Source organism: Monodon monoceros, unplaced genomic scaffold, assembly GCF_005190385.1.
Source record: "Monodon monoceros isolate NGI ecotype Baffin Bay Population unplaced genomic scaffold, NGI_Narwhal_1 Super_Scaffold_1, whole genome shotgun sequence".
Classification (NCBI taxonomy): domain Eukaryota; kingdom Metazoa; phylum Chordata; class Mammalia; order Artiodactyla; family Monodontidae; genus Monodon; species Monodon monoceros.
The window spans coordinates 16,564,170-16,590,282 of NW_021703765.1; the positions used below are offsets into that span (position 1 = coordinate 16,564,170).

General features: G+C 40.8%; 1 long non-coding RNA gene across 1 annotated transcript in view; it reads right to left on the bottom strand.

Moving 5' to 3' along the window:
- Positions 1-24,782, bottom strand: part of LOC114893275 — a 47,038-nt gene extending 22,256 nt beyond the window's left edge. The window contains exons 1-2 of the long non-coding RNA XR_003792856.1: positions 24,608-24,782; positions 2,436-2,605 (exon numbers count right to left, since the gene is read on the bottom strand). This is a non-coding gene — a long non-coding RNA (uncharacterized LOC114893275). The remainder of the gene's footprint in view (positions 1-2,435; positions 2,606-24,607) is intronic.
- Between the last annotated feature and the right edge of the window lie 1,331 nt (positions 24,783-26,113).

Sequence of the window (26,113 nt, forward strand, 5' to 3'; positions counted from 1 at the left end):
TTAATTAATTAAAATTTAAAAAAAGTCTACAAATAATAAATGCTGGAGAGAGTGTGGAAAATAGGGAACCCTCCTACATTGTTGGTGGGAATGTAAATTGGTGCTGTCACTATGGAAAACTGTATGAGGTTCCTTAAAAACTAAAAATTGAGTTACCATATGATTTGGCGATCCCACTCCTGGATATATACCTGGAGAACACTAATTTGAAAAGACACATGCACCCCAATGTTCATGGCAGCACTATTTACAATAACCAAGACATGGAAGCAACCTAAACATCCATCAACAGATGAATGGATAAAGAAGACATGGTATGTATGTGTATATGTGTATAACATATGCACATTTACACATGTACACACACACACACACACACACACACACACACACACACACACACACACACAGGAATACTACTCAGCCATAAAAAAGAATGAAATAATGCCATTTGCAGCAACATGGATGGACCTAGAGATTATGATACTATGTGAAGTAAGTCAAAGAAAGACAAATATTGTATGATATCACTTATGTGTGGAATCTAAAATAGATACAAATGAACTTATTTACAAAACAGAAACAGAAGCACAGACATAGAAAACAAACTTTTGGTTACCAAGGGGAGGTGGGAGGGGGGAGAGGGATAAATTAGGAGGTTGAGATTAACAAATACACAATACTACATATAAAGTAGATAAAGCAAGGTCCTACTGTATAGCACAGGGAACTATATTCAATATCTTGGAATAAACTATAAAGGAAAAGTACATGAAAAAGACTATATATATAGTTTTACATACATAAAAATATATATTCATATATATATACAAAAAACTGAATCACTTTTCTGTACACCAGAAACTAACACAACATTGTAAATTAACTATCCTTCCACTTAAAACAAAGATTTAAAAAAAAGAAATAAAGGAGAGATGAAAGACTTTTCCAAACAAAAGGTGAAGGCATTCACCACTAGACCTGTCTTACAAGAAATGCTAAAGTAAAAGGACACAAATTAACATCACAAAAACATAATAAGGCAGCATAAAACTCACCGGTAATGGTATATATATATATACACACATACATGCAAAAAGTTAGAGTCTGTAATATGGTAATGGTGGTGCAAAATTCACTTACAACTCTAGTTTAAAAGTTAAAAAACAAATATAGCGGGCTTCCCTGGTGGCGCAGTGGTTGAGAATCTGCCGGCCAAGGCAGGGGACATGGGTTCGAGCCCTGGTCTGGGAAGATCCTACATGCTGCGGAGCAACTGGGCCCGTGAGCCACAATTACTGAGCCTGCGCGTCTGGAGCATGTGCTCCGCAACAACAGAGGCCGCGATAGTAAGAGGCCTGCGCACCGTGATGAAGAATGGCCCCCGCTCGCCTCAACTAGAGAAAGCCCATGCACAGAAATGAAGACCCAACACAGCCATAAATAAATAAATACATTAAAAAAAAAAAAACATAGTAAAAATAACCATAGCTACAATAATATGCTGTTGGTCACACAATATAAAAAATATGTAAAATGTAACATCAATAACCTAAATTGTGAGGGGGTGAGAAGTAAAAATTGTAAAGTTTAGGAATGCTATTGAAGCTAAGTTGTTATCAACTTTAAAATGGGTGTTATAACTTTAAGATATTTTATGGGACTTCGCTGGTGGCACAGTGATTAAGAATCTGCCTACCAATGCAGGGGACATGGGTTTGAGGCCTGGTGTGGGAAGATCCCACATGCTGTGGAGCAACTAGGCCCATGCGCCACAACTACTGAGCCTGTGCTCTAAAGCCCAAGAGCCACAGCTATCAAGTCTGCGTGACCAGAGCCCGTGCTCCGCAACAAGATAAGTCACCAATGATAAACCTACACACTGCAACTAGACAAAGCCCATGCACAGCAATGAAGACCCAATGCAACAAAAAAGAAAAAAAAAACGATATTTTATGTAAGCTTCATAGTAACCACAAGCAAAAATCCTGTAGTATTAAACAAAAGAACATGATAAAGAAGTCAAAGCAGGTGATGAGCAGAAGATGGCGGAAGAGTAAGACGCGGAGATCACCTTCCGACCCACAGATACACCAGAAATACATCTACACGAGGAACAACTCCTACAGAACACCTACTGAACGCTGGCAGAAGACCTCAGACCTCCCAAAAGGCAAGAAAGTCCCCATGTACCTGGGTAGGGCAAAAGAAAAACGAATAAACAGAGACAACAGGATAGGGACAGGACCTGCACCAGTGGGAGGGAACCGTGAAGGAGGAAAGGTTTCCACACACTAGGAAGCCCCTTCGCGGGCGGAGACTGCGGGTGGCGGAGGGGGAAGCTTCAGAGCCGCGGAGGACAGCGCAGCAACAGGGGTGCAGCGGGCAAAGTGGAGAGATTCCCGCACAGAGGGTCGGTGCCGACCAGCACTCACCAGCCCGAGATGCTTGTCGACTCACCCACCAGGGCTTGCGGGGCTGGGAGCTGAGGCTCGGGCTTCCGTCGGATGGCAGGGAGAGGACTGGGGTTGGCGGCGTGAACACAGCCTGCAGGGGGTTAGTGCACCACGGCTAGCCGGAAGGGAGTCCGGAAAAAAGCCTGGACCTGCGGAAGAGACAAGAGACTTTTTCTTCCCTCTTTGTTTCCTGGTGCGCGAGGAGAGGGGATTAAGAGCACTGCTTAAAGGAGTTCCAGAGACGGGAACGAGCCGCGGCTAAAAGCGCGGACCCCGGAGAGGGGCATCACACGCCAAGGCTGCTGCTGCCGCCACCAAGAAGCCTGTGTGCGAGCACAGGTCACTATCCACACCCCCTTCCAGAGAGCCTGTGCAGCCCGCCACTGCCAGGGTCCCCGGATCAAGGGACAAGTTCCCGGGAGAACCCACAGCGCGCCTCAGGCTGGTGCAACGTCACTCTGGCCTCTGCCGCCACAGGCTCGCCCCACACTCCGTGCCCCTCCCTCCCCCGCAGCCTGAGTGAGCCAGAGCCCCCGAAGCAGCAGCTCCTAAATTTAACCCCATCCTGTCTGAGCGAAGAACAGACGCCTTCCGGCGACCATGCACAGGCAGGGCCAAATCCAAAGCTGAGCCCCGGGAGCTGTGAGAACAAAGAAGAGAAAGGGAAATCTCTCCCAGCAGCCTCAGGAGCAGTGGATTAAATCTCCACAATCAACTTGATGCATCTGTGGAATGAAGAGACAACGAATCATCCCAAATTGAGAAGGTGGACTTTGAGAGCAAGATTTATTATTTATTCCCCTTTTCCTCTTTTTGTGAGTGTGTATGTGTATGCTTCTGTGTGAAATTTTGTCTGTGTAGCTTTGCTTCCACCATTTGTCCTAGGGTTCTATCCGTCTGTTTTTTTCTTTAAAAAATTTTTTTTCTTAATAATTATTTTTTATTTTAATAACTTTATTTTATCTTACTTTATTTTATCTTATGTTCTTTCTTTCTCCCTTCCCCTCCCCCTCCCTCTCCCTCTCCTCCCTTTTATTCTTAGCCATGTGGATGGAAGGCTCTTGGTGCTGCAGCCAGGAGTCAGTGCTGTGCCTCTGAGGTGGGAGAGCCAACTTCAGGACACTGGTCCACAAGAGACCTCCCAGCTCCACATGAGACCTCCCAGCTCCACATAATATCAAACGGCAAAAATCTCGCAGAGATCTCCATCTCAACACCAGCACCCAACCTCACTCAACGACCAGTGAGCTACAGTGCTGGACACCCTATGCCAAACAACTAGCAAAACAGGAACACAACCCCACCCATTAGCACAGAGGCTGCCTAAAATCATAATAAGTCTACAGACATCCCAAAACATACAACCAGACGTGGACCTGCCCACCAGAGAGACAAGATCCAGCCTCATCCACCAGAACACAAGCACTAGTCCCCTCCACCAGGAAGCCTACACAACCCACTGAACCAACCTTAGCCACTGGGGACAGACACCAAAATCAACGGGAACTACGAACCAGCAGCCTGCAAAAAGGAGACCCCAAACACAGTAAGATAAGCAAAATGAGAAGACAGAAATACACACCAAAGATGAAGGAGCAAGATAAAAACCCACCAGACCTAACAAAACAAGAGGAAATAGGCAGTCTACCTGAAAAAGAATTCAGAATAATGATAGTAAAGATGATCCAAAATCTTGGAAATAGAATAGACAAAATCCAAGAAACATTTAACACGGACCTAGAAGAACTAAAGATGAAACAAACAACGATGAACAACACAATAAAAGAAATTAAAAACACTCTAGATGGGATCAATAGCAGAATAACTGAGACAGAAGAACGGATAAGTGACCTGGAAGATAAAATAGTGGAAATAACTACTAAAGAGCAGAATAAAGAAAAAAGAATGAAAAGAACTGAGGACAGTCTCAGAGACCCCTGGGACAACATTAAACGCACCAACATTCAAATTATAGGGATTCCAGAAGAAGAAGAGAAAAAGAAAGGGACTGAGAAAATATTTGAAGAGATTATAGTTGAAAACTTCCTTAATATGGGAAAGGAAATAGTTAATCAAGTCCAGGAAGCACAGAGAGCCCCATACAGGATAAATCCAAGGAGAAATACGCCAAGATACATATTAATCAAACTGTCAAAAATTAAATACAAGGGCTTCCCTGGTGGTGCAGTGGTTGGGAGTCCGCCTGCTGATGCAGGGGACACGGGCTCGTGCCCCGGTCCGGGAAGATCCCACATGCCGCGGAGCAGCTGGGCCCGTGAGCCATGGCCGCTGAGCCTGTGTGTCCAGAGCCTGTGCTCCACAACGGGAGAGGCCACAACAGTGAGAGGCCCGCATACCACACACACACAAAAAAAAACCTAAAAAAAAAAAAAATTAAATACAAAGAAGGCATATTAAAAGCAGCAAGGGAAAAACAACAAATAACATACAAGGGAATCCCCATAAGGTTAACAGCTGATCTTTCAGCAGAAACTCTGCAAGCCAGAAGGGAGTGGCAGGACATATTTAAAGTGATGAAGGAGAAAAACGTACAACCAAGATTATTCTACCCAGCAAGGATCTCATTCAGATTTAATGGAGAAATTAAAACCTTTACAGACAAGCAAAAGTTGAGAGAGTTCAGCACTACTAAACCAGCTTTACAACAAATGCTAAAGCAACTTCTCTAGGCAAGAAACACAAGAGAAGAAAAAGACCTACAATAACGAACCCAAAACAATTTAGAAAATGGGAAGAGGAACATACATATCGATAATTACCTTAAATGTAATTGGACTAAATGCTCCCATGAAAAGACACAGATTGGCTGAATGGATACAAAAACAAGACCCATATATGTGCTGTCTACAAGAGACCCACTTCAGACCTAGAGACACATACAGACTGACAGTAAGGGGATGGAAAAAGATATTCCATGCAAATGGAAACCAAAAGAAAGCTAGAGTAGCAATTCTCGCATCAGACAGAATAGACTTTAAAATAAAGACTATTACAAGAGACAAAGAAGGACACTACATAATGATAAAGGGATCGATCCAAGAAGAAGATATAACAATTGTAAATATTTATGCACCCAATATAGGAGCACCTCAATACATAAGGCAAATACTAACAGCCATAAAAGGGGAAATCAACAGTAACACATTCATAGTAGGGGACTTGAACACCCCACTTTCACCAATGGACAGATCATCCAAAATGAAAATAAATAAGGAAACACAAGCTTTAAATGATACATTAAGCAAGATGGACTTAATTGATATTTATAGGACACTCCATCCAAAAACAACAGAATACACATTTTTCTCAAGTGCTCATGGAACATTCTCCAGGATAGATCATATCTTAGGTCACATATCAAGTCTTGGTAAATTTTAAAAAACTGAAATTGTATCAAGTATCTTTTCCGACCACAATGCTATGAGACTAGATATCAATTACAGGAAAAGATCTGTAAAAAATACAAACACATGGAGGCTAAACAATACACTACTTTATAACGAAGTGATCACTGAAGAAATCAAAGAGGAAATCAAAAAATACCTAGAAACAAATGACAATGGAGACACGACGACCCAAAACCTATGGGATGCAGCAAAAGCAGTTCTAAGAGGGAAGTTTATAGCAATACAAGCCCACCTTAAGAAACAGGAAACATCTTGAATAAACAACCTAACCTTGCACCTAAAGCAATTAGAGAAAGAACAACAAAAAACCCCCAAAGTTAGCAGAAGGAAAGAAATCATAAAAATCAGATCAGCAATAAATGAAAAAGAAATGAAGGAAACAATAGCAAAGATCAATAAAACTAAAAGCTGGTTCTTTGAGAAGATAAACAAAATTGATAAACCATTAGCCAAACTCATCAAAAAAAAGGGAGAAGACTCAAATCAATAGAAATAGAAATGAAAAAGGAGAAGTAACAACTGACACTGCAAAAATACAAAAGATCATGAGAGATTCCTACAAGCAACTCTATGCCAATAAAATGGACAACCTGGAAGAAACGGACAAATTCTTAGAAATGCACAACCTGCCAAGACTGAATCAGGAAGAAATAGAAAATATGAACAGACCAATCACAAGCACTGAAATTGAAACTGTGATTAAAAATCTTCCAACAAAAGCCCAGGACCAGATGGCTTCACAGGCGAATTCTATCAAACATTTAGAGAAGAGCTAACACCCATCCTTCTCAAACTCTTCCGAAATATAGCAGAGGGAGGAACACTCCCAAATTCATTCTACGAGCCCACCATCACCTTGATACCAAAACCAGACAAGGATGTCACAAAGAAAGAAAACTACAGGCCAATATCACTGATGAACATAGATGCAAAAATCCTCAACAAAATACTAGCAAACAGAATCCAACAGCACATTAAAAGGATCATACACCATGATCAAGTGGGGTTTATTCCAGGAATGCAAGGATTCTTCAGTATATGCAAATCAATCAATGTGATAAACCATATTAACAAACTGAAGGAGAAAAACCATATGACCATCTCAATAGATGCAGAGAAAGCTTTTGACAAAATTCAACACCCATTTATGATAAAAACCCTGCAGAAAGTAGGCATAGAGGTAACTTTCCTCAACATCATAAAGGCCATATATGACAAACCCACAGCCAACATCATCCTCAATGGTGAAAAACTGAAAGCATTTCCACTAAAATCAGGAACAAGACAAGGTTGCCCACTCTCACCACTGTTATTCAACATAGTTTTGGAAATTTTAGCCACAGCAATCAGAAGAAAAGGAAATAAAAGGAATCCAAATCAGAAAAGAAGAAGTAAAGCTGTCACTGTTTGCAGACAACATGATACTCTACATAGAGAATCCTAAAGATGCTACCAGAAAACTACTAAAACTAATCAATGAATCTGGTGAAGCTGCAGGATACAAAATTAATGCACAGAAATCTCTGGCATTCCTATACACTAATGATGAAAAATCTGAAAGTGAAATCAAGAAAACACTCCCATTTACCATTTCAACAAAAAGATTAAAATATCTAGGAATAAACCTACCTAAGGAGACAAAAGACCTGTATGCAGAGAATTATAAGACACTGATGAAAGAAATTAAAGATGATACAAATAGATGGAGAGATATACCATGTTCTTGGATTGGAAGAATCAATATTGTGAAATGACTCTACTACCCAAAGCAATCTACAGATTCAATGCAATCCCTATCATACTACCACTGGCATTTTTCACAGAACTAGAACAAAAAATTTCACAATTTGTATGGAAACATAAAAGACCCCGAATAGCCAAAGCAATCTTGAGAACGAAAAATGGAGCTGGAGGAATCAGGCTCCCTGACCTCAGACTATACTACAAAGCTACAGTAATCAAGACAGTATGGTACTGGCACAAAAACAGAAAGATAGATCAATGGAACAGGATAGAAAGCCCAGAGATAAACCCACGCACATATGGTCACCTTATCTTTGATAAAGGAGGCAGGAATGTACAGTGGAGAAAGGACAGCCTCTTCAGTAAGTGGTGCTGGGGAAACTGGACAGGTACATGTAAAAGTATGAGATTAGGTCACTCCCTAACACCATACACAAAAATAAGCGCAAAATGGATTAAAGACCTAAATGTAAGGCCAGAAACTATCAAACGCTTAGAGGAAAACATAGGCAGAACACTCTATGATATAAATCACAGCAAGATCCTTTTTGACCCACCTCCGAGAGAAATGGAAATAAAAACAAAAATAAACAAATGGGACCTAATGAAACTTCAAAGCTTTTGCACAGAAAACGAAACCATAAACAAGACAAAAAGACAACCTCAGAATGGGAGAAAATATTTGCAAATGAAGCAACTGACAAAGGATTAATCTCCAAAATTTATAAGCAGCTCATGCAGCTCAATAACAAAACAACAAACAACCCAATCCAAAAATGGGCAGAAGACCTAAATAGACATTTCTCCAAAGAAGATATACAGACTTCCAACAAACATATGAAAGAATGCTCAACATCATTAATCATTAGAGAAATGCAAATCTAAACTACAATGAGACATCATCTCACACCAGTCAGAATGGCCATCATCAAAAAATCTAGAAACAATAAATGCTGGAGAGGATGTGGAGAAAAGGGAACACTCTTGCACTGCTGGTGGGAATATGAATTGGTACAGCCACTATGGAGAACAGTATGGAGGTTCCTTAAAAAACTACAAATAGAAATACCATATGACCCAGCAATCCCACTACTGGGCATATACCCTGAGAAAACCATAATTCAAAAAGAGTCATGTACCAAAATGTTCATTGCAGCTCTATTTACAATAGCCAGGAGATAGAAACAACCTAAGTGTCCATCATCAGATGAATGGATAAAGAAGATGTGGCACATATATACAATGGAATATTACTCAGCCATAAAAAGAAACGAAATTGAGCTATTTGTAATGAGGTGGATGGACCTAGAGTCTGTCATACAGAGTGAAGTCAGTCAGAAAGAGAAAGACAAATACCGTATGCTAACACATATATATGGAATTTAAGGAAAAAAATGTCATTGAAGAACCTAGGAGTAAGACAGGAATAAAGACACAGACCTACTAGAGAATGGACTTGAGGATATGGGGAGGGGGAAGGGTAAGCTGTGGCAAAGTGATAGAGTGGCATGGACATATATACACTACCAAACGTAAAACAGATAGCTAGTGGGAAGCAGCCGCATAGCCCAAGGAGATCAGCTCGATGCTTTGTGACCGCCTGGAGGGGTGGGATAGGGAGGGTGGGAGGGAGGGAGATGCAAGAGAGAAGAAATATGGAAACATATGTATATGTATAACTGACTCACTTTGTTATAAAGCAGAAACTAACACACCATTGTAAAGCAATCATACTCCAATAAAGATGTAAAAAAAAAAAATTAAAGCATATTGATACCAAAAGTTACCAAAACACACACAAAAAAGGCAGAATTAGAAATGGATATAGAAAACAGCCAGAAAATAATCAACAAAATGGTAATAGTAAGTCTTTACCTATAAATAATTGCCTTACATATAAATTGATTAAATTCTCCAATCCAAAGACACAGAGTGAATGAATGGTTTAAAAAACAAATAAACCAAAAAACCCAAGACCCAATTATATGCTGCCTACAATACAAATACTTTAGCCTCAGAGACATGCATAGACTGAGTGTGATGGAATGGAAAAAGGTATTTCAAGAAAATGGTAACAAACAAAAACAAAACAAAAAAACCCCAAAATTTTTTTTAAAAAAGGCAGGGATAGCGATAGTTATATCAAAGTAAATTTTAAACTAAAAATGGTAAAAAGAAACAAAGAAGGTCATTGTATAATGATAAATGTGTCACTCCATCAAGAAGATATAGCAAGTGTAAATATTTATAAACCCAACATCAGGGCACCTAAATATATAAAACAAAAACTAACAGAAAAAGGAGAAATAAACAGCAATCCAATACAGTTGGAGATTTTAATACTCTTAACAATAGGTAGATCATGCAGAGAATCAATTTTAAAAAAGCAGATCCAGGGCTTCCCTGATGGTACAGTGGTTAAGAATCCGCCTGCCATTGCAGGGGACACAGGTTTCAGCCCTGGTCTGGGAGAAGACAAGCCACAGAATAACTAAGCCCATGTGCCACAACTAGTGAGACTGCACTGTTGAGCCCCCACACCACAACTACTGAAGCCCACGTGCCTAGAGCCCATGCTCCACAACGAGAAGCTACTGCAATGAGAAGCCCGTACACCACAACGAAGAGTAGCCCCTGCTCACCACAACTAGAGAAAGCCTGTGCACAGCAACAAAGACCCAACACAGCCAAAAATAAAGAAATAAAATAAATAAATTTATGTAAAAAAAAAGCAGATCTGAACAACACTATCGATCAAATGAACCCCATGGACATAAACATTCTATCCAACAACAGAACACGCATTCTTTTCAAACTCATACGGAACATTTTCTAGGATAGACCATATGTTAGGCCACAAAGCAATCCTTGGCAAATTCCAAAAGTTACAACCGCACCAACTTCTCTGGCCACAATGGTATGAGACGAGAAATTAACAATAGGAGGAAAACTGAAAAATTCACAAATACAATGGAAATTAAACAACACTCTCCTCAACAACCAATGGATCAAAAAAGAAATTAAAGGGGAAATTTAAAAAGTATCTTTAGACAAATGAAAATGGAAACAACACACCAAAACTTACAGGATGCAGCATAAGCAGTTCTAAGAGGAAAATTCATAGTAATAAATGCCTTTATTAATCATCAATAAAGATTTTAAATAATCAACTGTATGCCTTAAGGACCTATAAAAAGAAGAACAAACTGAGATCACACTTAGCAGAAGAAATAATGATTAGAACAGAAATAAAACAGCAGAAAAAAATGTTTAAAGATTAAAAGAATAGCTGGTTCTTTGAAACAATGAACTTGACAAACCTTTAGCTATTCTAATGAAGAAAAAAAGAGAGAGGGCCCAAATAAACAAAATTATAAATGAAAAGGAAATATTACAACTGATACTCCAGAGATACAAAGGATCATAAGAGCCTACTATGAACAACTGTATGTAGAAAAACTGGGCAACCTAAAAGAAATGGAAAAATTCTTAGATGCATACAACCTACCAAGCCTGGATCAAAAAGAAATAGCAAATCTGAACATACCAATTACTAGCAAGGAGACTGAATCAGTAATCAAAAATCTCCCAATGAAAAAAGCTCAAGACCAGACAGATGGCTTCAGTGGTGAATTTTACCAAACATTTAAAGAAGAATTAATGCCAATCCTTCTCAGACTTTTCCAGAAGCTAGAGGAGGACGGAATACCACAAACATATTTTATGAGGCCAGCAATACCCTGATACCAAAGCCAGAAAAGGACTACAAGAAGAGAAAACTACAGGCCAATATCCCTGACATACACAGATGCAAAATTTTTCAATAAAATAATACCAAACCAAATTCAGCCGCACATTAAAAGATCATTCACCCTGATCAAGGAGGATTTATCCCTGTGATCAAGGACAGTTCCAACATATGCAAATCAATCAATGCCATACAACACATTAATAGAATGAAAGAAAAAACATGTGATCATCTTCATAGATGCAGAGAAAGGACTTGACAAAATTCAACATCTGTTCATGATAAAAACTCGACAAAGTAGGTATAGAAGGAACACCCCTCCACATAATAAAGGCCATTTATATCAGGCCCACAGATAATACCATACTCAATAGTGAAAGGTTAAAAGATTTTCCTCTAAGATAAGGAACAAGGATGCCCCTCTCACCACTCCTATTCAACATATTACTGGAAGTTTCAGCCAGAGCAATCAGCAAGAAAGAAATAAGAGGCATCAGAACTGGAAATGACGAAGTTAAAATTTCTATTTGCAGATGAAATGCTTTTATATATAGAAAATCCTGGAGACTGGTTCAAGATGGCGGAGTAGGAGGACATGCGCTCACTCCCTCTTGCTAGAGCACCGGAATCATAACTGCTGAACAATCATCAACAGGAAGACACTGGAACTCACCAAAAAAGATACCCCACATCCAAAGACAAAGGAGGAGCCACAATGAGACGGTAGGAGCAATGCAATCACAATAAAAGCAAACCCCATAACTGCTGGGTGGGTGACTCACAAACTGGAGAACACTTATACCACAGAAGTCCACCCACTGCAGTGAAAGTTCTGAGCCCCAGGCTTCCCAACCTAGGGGTCCAGCAACGGGAAGAGGAATTCCTAGAGAACCAGACTTTGAAGGCTAGCGGGATCTGACTGCATGACTTGGACAGGACTGCGGGAAACAGGGACTCCATTCTTGGAGGGCACACAAAAGGAGTGTGCACATCGGGACCAAGAGGAAGGAGCAGTCTCCCGATAGGAGACTGAACCAGACCTACCTGCTAGTGTTGGAGGGTCTGCTGCAGAGGCGGGGGTAGGCGGGAGTGGCTGTGGCTCACCATGGGGACAAGGACACTGGCAGAAGTTCTGGGAAGTACTCCCTGGCGTAAGCCCTCCCAGGGTCCCTCATTACCCCACCAAAGTGCCCAGGTAAGCTCCAGTGTTAGGTTGCCTCAGGCCAAACAACCAACAGGGAGGAAACCCAGCACCACCCATCAACAGTCAAGTGGATTAAAGTTTTATTGAGCTCTGCCCACCAGAGCAACAGTCAGCTCTACCCACCACCAGTCCCTCCCATCAAGCCTCTTAGATAGCCTCATCCACGAGAGAACAGACAGCAAAAGCAATAAAAACTAAAATCCTGCAGCCTGTGGAACAAAAACCACATTCACAGATAGACAAGATGAAAAGACAGTGGACTATGTACCAGGTGAAGAAAGAAGATAAAGCCCCAGAAAAACAACTAAATGAAGTGGAGATGGGCAACCTTCCAGAAAAAGGATTCAGAATAATGATAGTGAAGATGATCCAGGACCTTGGAAAAAGGACGGAGGCAAAGATCGAGAAGATGCAAGAAATGTTTAACAAAGACCGAGAAGAATTAAACAACAAACAGATATGAACAATACAATAACTAAAATGAAAACTACACTAGAAGGAATCGATAGTGTAGGAATTCCTTCCTACACGAGAAGGAATCAATAACTGAGGCAGAAGAACAGATAAGTGACCTGGAAGACAGAATGGTGGAATTCATTGCTGTAGAACAGACTATAAAGAAAAAAGAATGAAAAGAAATGAAAACAGCCTAAGAGACCTCTGGGACAACATTAAACGCAACAACATTCGCATTATAGGGGTTCCAGAAGGAGAAGAGAGAGAGAAAGGACCAGAGAAAATATTTGAAGATATTTTAGTCAAAAACTTCCCTAACATGGGAAAGGAAATAGCCAGCCAAGTCCAGGAAACACATAGAGTTCCATACAGGATAAAACCAAGAAGAAACACGCTGAGACACAGAGTAATCAAATTGGCAAAAATTAACGACAAATAAAACTATTGAAAGCAGCAACGGAAAAATGACAATAACATAGAAGGGAACTCCCATAAGGTTAACAGCTGATTTCTCAGCAGAAACTCTACAAGCCAGAAGGGAGTGGCATAATATATTTAAAGTGATGAAAGAGAAGAACCTACAACCAAGATTACTGTACCTGGCAAGGATCTCATTCAGATTCGATGGAGAAATCAAATCCTTTACAGACAAGCAAAAGCTAAGAGAATTCAGCACCACCCAACGAGCTCCACCAGAAATGCTAAAGGAACTTCTCTAAGTGGGAAACACAAGACAAGAAAAGGACCTATAAAAACAAACCTAAAACAATTAAGAAAATGGTCATGGGAACATACATATCAATAATTACCTTTGGGCTTCCCTGGTGGCGCAGTGGTTGAGAGTCCGCCTGCCGATGCAGGGGACGCAGGTTCGTGCCCCGGTCCGGAGGATCCCACATGACGCAGAGCGGCTGGGCCCAAGAGCCATGGCCGCTGAGCCTGTGTGTCCGGAGCCTGTGCTCCACAACAGGAGAGGCCACAACAGTGAGAGGCCTGCGTAGCCCCCCAAAAAAAAAAAAAAAAAAAGTGAATAGATTAAATGCTCCAACCAAAAGACACAGGCTCACTGAATGGATACAAAAACAAGACCTGTATATATGCTGTCTACAAGAGACCCACATCAGACCTAGAGACACATACAGACCGAAAGTGAAGGGATGGAAAAAAATATTCGATGCAAATGGAAATCAAAAGAAAGCTGGAGTAGCAATACTCACATCCGATAAAACAGACTTCAAAATAAAGAATGTTACAAGAGACAAGGAAGGACACTACATAATGATCAAGGGATCAATACAAGAAGAATATATAACAATTATAAATATATATGCACCCAACATAGGAGCACCTCAATACATAAGGCAACTGCTAACAGCTATAAAAGAGGAAATCAACAGTAACACAATAGTGGGGGACTTTAACACCTCACTTACACCAATGGACAGATCATCCAAAATGAAAATAAATACAGAAACAGAAGCTTTACAATAGACCAGATAGATTTAATTGATATTTATAGCACATTCCATCCAAAAACAGCAGATTACACTTTCGTCTCAAGTGCGCACGGAACATCCTCTAGGATAGATCATATCTTGGGTCACAATCAAGCCTCAGTAAATGTAAGAAAATTTAAATCATATCAAGCATGCTTTCTGACCACAACACTATGAGATTAGAAATGAATTACAGGGAAAAAAAAAGGTAAAAAACACAAACACATGGAAGCTAAACAATATGTTACTAAATAACCAAGAGATCACTAAAGAGATCAAGGAGGAAATCAAAAAATACCTAGACACAAATGACAATAAAAACACGATGTCCCAAAACATATGGGATGCAGCAAAAGCAGTTCCTAGAAAAAAGTTTATAGCTATACAAGCCTACCTCAAGAAACAAGAAAAATATCAAGTAAACAATCTAACCTTATACCTAAAGGAACTAGAGAAAGAAGAACAAACGAAACCCAAAGTTAGCAGAAGGAAAGAAATCATAAAGATCAGAGCAGAAATAAGTGAAATAGAAACAAAACAATAGCAAAGATCAATAAAACTAAAAGCTGGTTCTTTAAGAAGATAAACAAAATTGATAAACCATTAGCCAGACTCATCAAGAAAAAGAGGAAGAGGACTCAATAAAATTAGACATCAAGGGCTTCCCTGGTGGCGCAGTGGTTGAGAGTCCACCTGCCGATGCAGGGGACACAGATTCATGCCCCAGTCTGGGAGGATCCCACGTGCCGCGGAGCGGCTGGGCCTGGGAGCCACGGCCGCTGAGCCTGCGCTCTGCAATGGGAGAGGCCGCAACAGTGAGAGGCCCGCGTACCGCAAAAAAAAAAAAAAAATTAGACATGAAAAAGGAGAAGTTACAACAGACACCGCAGAAATACAAAGCATCCTCAGAGACTACTACAAGCAACTCTGTGCCAATAAAACGGACAATGTGGAAGAAATGGACAAATTATTAGAAAGGTATAACCTTCCAAGACTGAACCAGGAAGAAACAAAATATGAACAGACCAATCACAAGTAACGAAATTGAAACTGTGATTAAAAATCTCCCAACAAACAAAAGTGCAGGACCAGATGGCTTCACAGGTGAATTCTATCAAACATTTAGAGAAGAGCTAACACCCAGCCCTCTCAAACTCTTCCACAAAATTGCAGAAGAAGGAACATTCCCAAACTCATTCTATGAGGCCAGCATCAGCCTGATACCAAAACCAGACAAAGATACTACAAAAAAAGAAAATTACAGACCAATATCAATGATGAATATAGATGCAAAAATCCTCAACAAAATACTAGCAAACAGGGCTTCCCTGGTGGCGCAGTGGTTGAGAGTCTGCCTGACGATGCAAGGGACGTGGGTTCATGCCCTGGTCCGGGAGGATCCCACATGCCGCGGAGCGGCTGGGCCCGTGAGCCATGGTCGCTGAGCCTGCATGTCCGGAGCCTGTGCTCCACAGCGGGAGAGGCTGCAGTGGTGAGAGGGCCGTGTAACGAAAAAAAAAATACTAGGAAACAGAATCCAGCAACACATTAAAAGGATCATACACCACGATCAAGTGGGATTTATCCCAGGGATGCAAGGATTCTTCAGTATACACAAATCAATCAATGTGATACACCATATTAACAAACTGAAAAATAAAAACCACATGGTCATCTCAATAGATGCAGGAAAAACTTTTGACAATATTCAACACCCATTTATGATAAAAACTCTCCAGAAAGTAGGCACAGAAAGTATCATTCAACATAATAAAGGCAATACACGACAAACCCACAGCAAACATCATTCTCAATCATGAAAAACTGAAAACATTTCCTCTAAGATCAGGAACGAGACAAGGATGTCCACTCGCACCGCTATTATTCAACATAGTTTTGGAAGTCCTAGCCACAGCAATCAGAGAAGAAAAAGAAATACAAGGAACACAAATTGGGAAAGAAGAAGTAAAACTGTCACTGTGTGCAGATGACATGATACTATATATAGAGAATCCTAAAAATGCCACCAGAAAATTACTAGAGCTAATCAATGAATTTGGTAAAGTTGCAAGATACAAAATTAATGCACAGAAATCTCTTGCATTCCTATACACTAATGATGAAAAATCTGAAACAGAAATTATGGAAACACTCCCATTTACCATTGCAACAAAAAGAATAAAATACCTAGGAATAAACCTACCTAGGGAGATAAAAAACCTGTATGCCGAAAACTATAAGACACTGATGAAAGAAATTAAAGATGATACCAAGAGATGGAGAGATATACCATGTTCTTGGATTGGAAGAATTAATACTGTGAAAATGACTATACTACCCAAAGCAATCTACAGATTCAAAGCAATCCCTATCAAATTACCAATAGCATTTTTTACAGAACTAGAACAAATCATCTTAAAATTTGTATGGAGACACAAAAAACCCCGAACAGCCAAAGCAGTCTTGAGGGAAAAAACGGAGCTGGAGGAATCAGACTCCCTGACTTCAGACTATACTACAAAGCTACAGTAATCGAGGCAATACGGTACTGGCACAAAAACAGAAACATAGATCAATGGAACAAGATAGAAAGCCCAGAGATAAACCCACGCACCTATGGTCAACTAATCTATGACAAAGGAGGCAAAGATATACAATGGAGAAAAGACAGTCTCTTCAATAAGTGGTGCTGGGAAAACTGGACAGCTACATGTAAAGGAATGAAATTAGAACACTCCCTAACACCATACACAAAAATAAATTCAAAACGGATTTGAGACCTAAATGTAAGAGCGGACACTATAAAACTCTTAGAGGAAAACACAGGAAGAACACTCTGACATATACCACAGCAAGATCTTTTTTGATCCACCTCCTAGAGTAATGGAAATAAAAATAAACAAATGGGACCTAATGAAACTTCAAAGCTTTTGTACAGCAAAGGAAACCATAAACAAGATCAAAAGACAACCCTCAGAATGGGAGAAAATATTTGCAAATGAATCAACGGACAAAGGATTAATCTCTAAAATATATAAACAGCTCATGCAGCTCAGTATTAAAGAAACAAACAACCCAATCAAAAATGGGCAGAAGACCTAAATAGATATTTCTCCAAAGAAGACATACAGATGGCCAAGAAGCACATGAAAAGCTGTTCAACATCACTAATTATTAGAGAAATGCAACTCAAAACTACAATGAGGTATCTCCTCACACCAGTTAGAATGGGCAACATCAGAAAATCTGCAAACAACAAATGCTGGAGAGGGTGTGGAGAAAAGGGAACCCTCTTGCACTGTTGGTGGGAATGTAAATTGATATAGCCACTATGGAGAACAGTATGGAAGTTCCTTAAAAAACTAAAAATAGAATTACCATGTGATCCAGCAATCCCACTACTGGGCATATACCGAGAGAAAACCATAATTCAAAAAGACACATGCACCCCAATGTTCACTGCAGCACTATTTACAATAGCCAGGTCATGGAAGTAACCTAAATGCCCATCGACAGACAAATGGATAAAGAAGTTGTGGTACATATATAGAATGGAATATTACTCAGCCATAAAAAGGAACAAAATTGAGTCATTTGTTGAGACATGGATGGATCTAGAGACTGCCATACAGAGTGAAGTCAGAAAGAGAAAAACAAATATCGTATGTTAACGCATGTATGTGGAACCTAGAAAAATGGTACAGATGAACTGGTTTGCAGGGCAGAAATTGAGCCACAGATGTAGAGAACAAACATATGCACACCAAGGGGGGAAAACAGTGGTGGAGTGGGGGTGGTGGTGTGCTGAATTGGGCGATTGGGATTGACATGTATACACTGATGTGTATAAAACTGATGACTAATAAGAACCTGTTGTATAAAAAAATATATAAAATAAAATTCAGAAATTCAAAAAAAGAAGAAAATCCTAGACTATCAAAAATAACCTGTTAAATCTAATCAATGAATCCAGTAAAGTTGTAGAATACAACATTAACATTGAAAAATCAGTAGCATCTCTATTATAATAAATTATCTGAAAAAGAAAGAAAATTATTCCATTTACAGGAGCATCAAAAACAATAGCATATTTAGGAGTGAATTTAACCAAGGAGGTGAAAGATCTCTACTCTGAAAACTACAAGACACTGATGAAAGAAAGAAATCAAAGACAACACAAATAAATGGAAAGGTATCCTGTGTTCATGGATGTGAAGAATATTGCTGCAGTGTCAACACTACCAAAAGCCATCTAGAGATTTGATGCAATTCCTATCAAGATTCCAATGGCACTTTTTACAGAAGTAGAAAAACCAATGCTAAAATTTATATGGAAGCACAAAAGACTCTGAATAGCCAAAGCAATCCTGAGAGAAAAGGACAAAGTGGCTGGTATCACTTTCCCGATTTTCAGCTATACTTATAAAACTACAGTATGGTACTGGCATAAAAACAGATAAATAGACTAATGGAACAGAATCAAGAGCCCAGAAATAAACCCAAGTATATATGGTCAGATAATATTTGACAAGGAAGCCAATAATACTCAATGGAGAAAATAGTGTCTCTGCAATAAATGGTAAAAATTGGATATCCACATGGAGAAGAATGAAATTCCACCCTTATCTTACACCACTCACAAAAATTAATTCCAAATGGATCAAAGACCTAAATGTAAGACCTGAAACCATAAACCTCCTAGCAGAAAACACAGAAAAAAAGCTCCTCGACATGGATCTTGGCAATGATTTTTTAAAATATGACACCTAAAGCACAAGCAACAAAATAAAAGGTAAACAAATGGAACTACATCAAACCAGAAAGCTGCACAGCAGAAGAAAAAAGTCAACAAAATTAAAAGATAACCTTTGGAATGGGAAGAAGCATTTGCAAACCATTTATCTGAAAAGGGGCTAATATCCAAAATACACAGGGAACTCATATGCACAAAAAATAAGAATCCAATTTAAAAATGGGCAAAGAACTTGAATACATACTTGTCCAAAGAAGATACACGAATGGCCAACAGGTACATGACGACGCTCATTATCACTAATCATTAGAGAAATCCAAATCAAAACCACAATGAGATATCACCTCACTCCTGTCAGGATGGCTAGCATCAAAAAGACAAAAGATAACAAATGTTGCCAGGATACAAAGAAAAGGGAACCCTTGTGCACATTGGTGGGATTATAAATTGTTTTAGCCACTATGTTAAACAATATGGAGTTCCTCAAAACATTAAAAACAGAACTACCATATGATCCAGACATCCTACTTCTGGGAATATACCTGAAGAAAACAAAAACATGTGAAAGTGATATCTGCATCTCCATGTTCTCAACAGCATTATTTACAATAGCCAAGACATGGAAACAACCTAAGTATCCATCAATGGACGAATGGATAAAGAAGCTGTGCTATATACACACAATGGAATATTAGTGTAAGAAACGAGGAAATCCTGCTATTTGTGACAACATAGATGGCCCTTGAGGGCATTATGCTAAGTGAAATAAATCAGGGAGAGGAAGACAAATATTAGATGATCTTACTTATACGTGGAATCTAAAAAAATAGCCAAAATCATGGAAAAAGTGATCAGATCTGTGGTTATCAGAGGTGGAGAAGGGTGGGAGAAACTGGATGAAGGTGGTCAAAAGGCACAAACTTCCACTTATAAGATAAATAAGTACTAGGGATGCATGATGTCTATATGCATGATAAATATATATGTAAGTTGTATGATAAATATATACATAAGTTGTTAAGAGCATAAATCCTAAGGGTTCTCATCACAAGGAAAAAAATTTTTCCTTTATTTTATATTGATATGAGATGATGGATGTTAACTAAACTTAATGTGGTAATCATTTCACTATATATGTAAGTCAAATCATCATGCTGTACACCTTAAACTTAAACAGTTCTGTATGTCAATTACATCTCAATAATACCGGGGGGGGGGGAGATAACACATATGGCAAAACAGCACAAGAACAGATGCTCAACATCATTAGTCCTTAGGGAAATGCATGAGGAAGGGTTAAAAGAGGCACGAGAAAACTTTTGGGGGTGACGAATCTGCTTACTATCTTGATTGTGGCGATGGTTTAATAGGTATATGACATGTTAAAAAATATAAAATTGCACACTTTAAATACAGTAAGTCCCCTACATACGAACCTTCAAGTTGTGACCTTTCAAAAATGTGAACGTGCGGTCCATCAGTCAGGCGTGAGTGAAACTGCAGCTTTCTCCTATTGCTGACGATCCTTCAGCTCTACCACCTCCCACCTCCTCTCCCTCCTCCAGTCAGTAACTCTTCTTGCCTGTTCACTCGATGCCAGCCCCTGTATGCCAGCTGTTGTACTGCACTACTGTACTTTTCAAGGTACGGTACTGTAAGACTCAAAATGTTTTATTTTTTGTGTTTGTTTTTATGTATTATTTCTGTGAAAAGTATTATAAACCTATTACAGTACACTAGTATTAACATATAGCCGATTGTGTTAGTTGTGTACCTAGGCTAACTTTGTTGGACTTACGAACAAACTGGATTTATGAACACACTCTCAGAACGGAAGTCGTCGGTATGTAGGGGGCTTACTGTATGTGTACCTCAAAAGAAGCTGTTTTAAAGAAAGAAAAAAAAAGCAAAGAAGTGGGGAGTGACACTTTTAAAAGTGAATTATTTTTTCACGTTTTTAACATTTTTTAAAAGTTTTGAACCATATGAATATATATTATCTACTCCAAAAATTAAATAACAATAAATAGAAATGACATTTAAGCCAAAAAAGGGTAGTTTGAGTTGATATTTTTCCTGCTTAAGTTACAAATCCTCCCAAAGGATTTCCCAAGCCCATAAATTCCTCACTAGACCAGCAACCCTCAGCTGTTTACTCTGCTCCCTTGGGTGACTGGAAATCCAAAGACATGGTGGCTTCCTGTTCATGGTTATAGACTGAGAGCAGTGTTCTGTTAGGCCATGTATATGTACGTATGTTTTCTTTGACCTCAGAAGAATCTGACTAACATCTTAAGGTCATGTCAAATATGGGGTAGCACCAATAAAATCTGAGAGAATGTTCCAGATTCAAAGACCAGTATAGATTTGCTTCTGTGCCACCCAGTATCAGCTAAGATGAGCTCAGCAGTAAGATGCTGAGTAAGAAATAACTCTCATAGTTTTTAAATGATCAGAAACTTGGCCTTGGGAATTCCCTGGCAGTCCAGTGGTTAGGACTGCACACTCTCACCGCCAAGGGCCCGGGTTTCAATCCCTGGTTGGGGAACTAAGATCCCACAGGCCGAGCAGCACGGCAAAAAAAAAAAAAACAGAAAGGAAATTTGGCCTCAGAACTCCCGTTTTTTTTTTCTGTTTTTGGCTGCGCGGCTTGCAGGATCTTAGTTCCCTGACCTGGGATGGAACCCGTGTCCCCTGCAGTGGAAGCACAAAGTCCTAACCACTGGACCACCAGGGAATTCCCTGGCTTCAAAACTTGAATCGGGCTTCCCTGGTGGCGCAGTGGTTGAGAGTCCGCCTGCCAATGCAGGGGACACGGGCTCGTGCCCTGGTCCGGGAGGATCCCACCGCGGAGCGGCTAGGTTCGTGAGCCATGGCCGCTGAGCCTGCGCGTCCGGAGCCTGTGCTCCGTCCACAACGGGAGAGGCCACAACAGTGAGAGGCCCCCGTACCGCAAAAAAAACAGCAGCAACAAAAAACAAACTTGAATCAAATTATAATGCAGCTGTTTACAATAAACATAAGAGGAAGGGAAATTCTAACATAGAGAGAAATCCAAACCTCCCAACCAACTACGGTGGTTAAAAACCCAGGGTGCTCCTGCCAAATTCAGGATATGTTACTCACTCCAGATAACCTGCCTATGATCTCCAGTTGGAGAGATGATCAATGTTCCTTTGGCCCCTGATGCTGTTCAACAACAGCAATCATTCCCGAGGTGCTGTCACAAGCCATGGAATGTTTCTGTTTTTTTCCACCAAGGGATTAAAGATATTGGATCTGGACTGTGAAGCCAACGAGGGACGGTTCCATTGTCTAGCATTTCTCATCAGGAATCAATTCTCCCAAGTGATAAGAATCAACCTGTAGATTAGAGGTCAATTTGCCAAATGGGAGTCATCTTGCAGGTTCGTTACAAAATGGATGCTGAGCCATGCTGCATAATGAGTAAGCCAGTCTATGGAAATTCTACAGGAGGCTTCCTGTTACCATTCACTTTGGAATGCTCACCTACCTTCAGCTTCCTCATTTAAATTTTGTGTGACTGACATAAAAGTGCATGCTTATTGAAGAGTTTAACAGAGATAACACTAAGGACTGTTTATGAAAGTAAAGTTACGGTTCAAGTTTTTGGAAAATTTGCATCAGAATTTCACCATTGTAAACACCTTGAGTAAATGTGGACCAGAAGAGCTCTTTTCAGTTTACTAGGTTTATCCAAGACTGGGATATTTCTTAGGATTTTGTGGCTTTGGGTGAAAATACCTTCACTTTGATCTGCTCCAACAGCAAACAACAACAAAACACCCCATAAACCAAGATATCATTAGCTGGGCCTCTAGAAGCCTCAACTCCTGCTAAACTGATACCATGATTGCTCTTCAAAATCACCTGGAGGAGGTCTCCCTCATTGCTTTCAGCGAACACAATTCACTCTGTTTTGAAAGCTTCCCCAGCTCCTTTCATTTAACTCTGCCTTCACCTTTCTTTAAGGCTCCCCCAAATCCCACACTGTACCCAGGACAATTCAAAGACACTACCCCTGGCTACTGTGAATTGTGCTTTCAGGAAGCAACAAGCAGCCAGAGCACACGCAGCCCGGTGAGCCTGCAGGGGGAGCTGGAGAATGAAATGATGGGATTTATGTTTCTAAGTGTTGGCCCTGGTTGAAGTGTAGAAATTAGAATGCAGAACTAAGGAGGATCCAGAACACAGGAGGGATGATACCACAGCTGAGGCCTGAACACACTGGTTGGGGCGGGGGAGGTGTGTCAGGAGAACCCACTCGGCAGAAAATCCAAATACAACCTTATAATCAACCATCTGCAGATTCAACTAATCTCAGGTGTGTAGTACTGCAGTATCTATTAATTGAAAAAAATCCACCTATCAGTTCAAACTCGTGTTGTTCAAGGGTCAACTGTACTTACATGGTACTAGAAGGTACGGATGGGTGTTGAGGCTGAAAAGTTTGAGTTTTGAGGAAAGACCTTCAGAAAGCTCCTATTTAATGGCCTGAAGCAAGAGATGGGTCATTTCCTGAGAAGTGGGGCAGTGGAAAGGATCTCCAGGGTCTGAGATACTTTGAATTCCCTGGGGGCGAAGGAGGGCGGGGCAGGGGATGGGGCGCGCCCACCAGAAGCCCTCAGCAGCTTGAAGGCTTGAAAGTGTGATTATGCAGGATCGTGGAACAAAAGAACCATGATTAACTATCGATATCATTTGTGCCCTAATTCAGAAGGCTCACTAGATGCCAAGCACACACTAGACATTTCTGTATAACTCGACCTCATACCAACCTCACAAAGGCAACTTTTCCAGAGGATGATTAGCATTTTACACTCGAAAATCCTGTGGCTCAGAGAGGTTAAGGAACCCGACCAGGGTCACCGAGGCGGAACGTAAGAGCCCTGTGTCCTAGGGTATCTGGCTTCAGAGCCCCATTATTTACCCTCCTTAAAGGACAGCAGGACTTTAAAATAATTTCACTCACTTTTTAAGGGAGAAATTATAGATAAAGCTAGCAGTTGACGAACATGAAGGAGCCTGAGAATCACTAAAATAAATTAACAAGCAAACCTAAGTGTTTACATTTAACTCTACAAGTTACGTGTTCAGTTCCTTAAGTTAATAGTTTCACCGTAATGATAACCCACTTTTTGTCTGCAATTTCAAACCGGTTTTAAATATTACTGAGATTTTTTTTTTTGATTGCTTGACCAATTTGCTAATGAAGCAAACACTAGGCCTCTCCTCCCAGCACCCATCCCCCCACCCCCGTTCCCGGCCCCGGGACGGGGAAAGGTGCCTGAGAGGCGCTTACAGTGATTTCTGCCTCTTCTCTCTCCGAAACTGTTTTGAGGAGCAAATAACTGAGTGCTTGAGAAAGCTCTAAAGACGCCTGTGAGTTTGCTCGGAGATGAAACGCTGAAAGCATCGCTCGAGGTCCGGCCTGCCCACCACAACTGAGAGATGCGCGCGCAGCCGGAAAAGCAGGACCAGGTGCGCACACGCGGAAGTGCCCGGAAACAAAATGGCGCCGCCGCCAGCGCGGGCTTTAAGCGCAAGTCGGCGGCCAGCTACGGTGGCCCTCGGGGGCCATGACAGTGTTAGGACCGCGACTTCGCTTGAGCGAAGGGGACGTCCTCCGAGAGACTAGAGCAACCCTGACTGGTCGTGGGGCCGAAACATCGAGGACCGCTAGATGAGGGTGCTCCCAGCAGGCCACAGTCAGATGAGGAGAAAAGAGCAATGCCATTCACTGAATTCATTCATTTATTCATGCACTCATGAGCACCGTCAAACTTCAGTTTGTTCTTGGAAGTGACCCCTTCTGCGATGCTGTAAGGGAAGTTCTGCTTCCGGAGGGAGGCTGGACTAAACGAGATTGTCCCCCCAACAGAATGATACCAATCACTTACTGAGAGCAAGGCTCTGTGCTAAGTGCTCTGGAAGAATGCCAGGATGGCCTCTTACCTACAATCCGGTGGTGACATGTATGGGCCACCTACCAGACACAGAGCAGAGGCAAGTTCAATGCCGGCTGTGGGTAGATGAGGAGAGAACCGCCCTGGGAAAGAGGAGGTGCGACCCGACCACTTTGTTTTTATTACTGGGGGTAGAGGCTGAGGGTAGTGGGCAGAGGCGCTGGCCTGCAGTAGCCCCGGAGCTGTGTTCCCTTCTCCCACTTACATTTCCTGTGGTCCTCACTGGTGTTAGGAGAGGTTGTCCTTCCCTTGTGCAAAGAACAGTAAAGATTTCTGCCTACTGGCCTCAGTGTGGGTCCCAGACATTTCAACTCCTTCACAGAAATGAAAATACCTGGAGAATTGTTTGAAACCAACAAACATACAAAAAAATAATAATATGCATTCCACTATGGGGGAGATTGCACCCAACATTGTCTATGACACCTCGCAGGGTGTCGTAACTGCCTCTCAGTAGGCTATACAGCTCTCTTTTAAGCCAGATGCTTCTGGGTAATGGGGCATGTATCAGTCTACTATTGCCACAATAAAGCTGTGTAACCAACTGCTCCAAAACTCAGAGACAAAACACAATCATTTATTCTCACTCATGCATCTAGAAGTCAAGCTGGTGTGGGCTGGGTTCCGATGGGCTTGGCTCCAAGCTGCAGACTGGGTCCAGGTCACATTTCTATCACCTTCCTTGGACCAGTGGGCCAGTTGGGGTTCACTCTTCTCATGATGATGGTAGGAGCAAGAAAACAAACTCAACTGTACAAGTACAGTTTAAACCTTTGTTTGCATCCCATCCGCCCACCTCCCATGGCCAGAGAAAATCCACATGGCCGCCTCCCATGGCCAGA